Genomic DNA, 1,758 nt, shown 5'->3' with positions numbered 1-1,758 from the left:
TTTTTCAAGCCCTTTAGAATTTGAGGATATTATGTATGCTCTAAAAGAAAGGGAAAGTGAGTTGAAAAGAATGCTGGTCCAGTCCTCGCTTTACGAACTTTAAGTTCCCAGTTGAGTTTAATTTTAAATTTTTCCAAATAGCAATGATTCTAATCTATGATGCTTCAAATGATGTTCAACAGCATTCTGAATATAATCAGAAGCAATATGATACACAGTTTTAACGGAACTGTTATGAAATTGTTTTACAGGATTAGCCATCTCATTATCCCATAGTGGATGTCTACAGGGTGGAAAAATGACTAAACCAGCGTTTTCTTAATCCAAAACACTGCCAGCCCTATTACCAGAGGAAGAAATGACGCATCCTTAGACCAAAACCAAAGCCCCAAACACCCTGGGGAATCACACAGCAGGTTCGTGATTAACAGCCAAAGAACCTGGAGCCTGATGTCCACAGGTAAAAGAAATAAACATGGCCACTGAAGGTAGGCAAAATCAAAGACACAGCTGTTTCCTTCATCTTTCAAGCATTTGTGTTTTTCAGCCTCCGTCCTGGACCCTGCAACCGCAACGATGTTGATGCCCAAGAAGAACCACATTGCCATCTATGAGCTCCTTTTTAAGGAAGGAGTGATGGTTGCCAAGGATGTCCATACGCCCAAACCCCCAGCTGGCAGACAGGAAGGTGCCCATCCTTCATGTCATGAAGGCCATGCAGTCTCTCAAATCTCTCAAGGCTATGTGAAGGAGCAGTTTGCCTGGAGACACTTCTATTGGTACCTTACTAATGAGGGCAACCAGTATCTCCTCGATTATCTCCACCTACCTCCGGAGATCGTGCCTGCCACCCTGGGCCTTAGCAGTCCCGAAACGGGCAGGACTTGGCCAGAGGGTGAGTGCCCAGCAAGATTCACAATGGGGAAGAGGACAGACACCTACAGAAGGAGTGCTGTGCCCCCTGGTGCAGCACCGAGTTCCAGTTTAGAGGAGGCTTTGGTCGTGGATTTGGTCATCCACCACAGTGAGCTTGAAGACTGTTTGTTGTTTTGAATAAATTTTAAAGAAAAAAAAAAGCATTTTCTTTGTCTTGTCCAGGTTACTGTATGGGGCTTTCCCACTAAGTTTGTTGAGCCACATAAACCCACCCACTCAGATCTATGATTTCCTAATTTTCTGGAATGGTGAGATTTGCCAAGTGTCATAGCATAGAATTGTTTAAAAAATGCAATGAGTATCCATATTACCCAGGGAATCAAAGGTTATTCATCTAGTTAAAAAATCTCAATGAGTAAATGATACTAGCTTCTATATTGAGAAATATTCTACAATACTGCTTCAATAATCCTCGCAGGGTGATTCCCTGATGGCTGCTTCTCTGAATGTTGGCACGTGTAGATGTCAACATTACATTTATAACATACAAATTGTATGTGCTTACTCACATGACTCTTCTTTTCAGACTAGCAAAAATGGCAGTTCGTGGCCTGCTAAGGAAAGGAGGTATAGATAACAAGAATGGGATGGTATTTCAGGTATAATGATGATATGAGAACATGGTAGGGATTATTGGAATATGTTGAAACAGTGAGAAAGTCTCTTCCTAAATATTGTGTGCAGTGAGTCCCTTCTATAGGCACAAAAAGCATGATACTGGAAATAGCTAGAGTCACACAGTGAAGAATTCCAGCTGTGTTCATCAGAGTATGAGTTATTGTCCCGGTCATTTCAAAGTGTTATTCAATCCAAAGATGGGAA

The 1,758-nt window shown here is 41.8% G+C and overlaps 1 pseudogene; it reads left to right on the top strand.

Annotated features, from left to right (window-relative positions):
- The first annotated feature begins 576 nt into the window (after window positions 1–576).
- Window positions 577–1,028, top strand: LOC121453696 (annotated as a pseudogene).
- Window positions 1,029–1,758: the final 730 nt, after the last annotated feature.

This window comes from Microtus oregoni, unplaced genomic scaffold (genome assembly GCF_018167655.1).
Source record: "Microtus oregoni isolate MIOR12 unplaced genomic scaffold, Mior012 000011F_ref0000422, whole genome shotgun sequence".
NCBI classification, from domain to species: Eukaryota; Metazoa; Chordata; class Mammalia; order Rodentia; family Cricetidae; genus Microtus; species Microtus oregoni.
The sequence above is the reverse complement of the archived record's forward strand: the minus strand, read 5'-3'. Positions and strand labels throughout refer to the sequence as shown.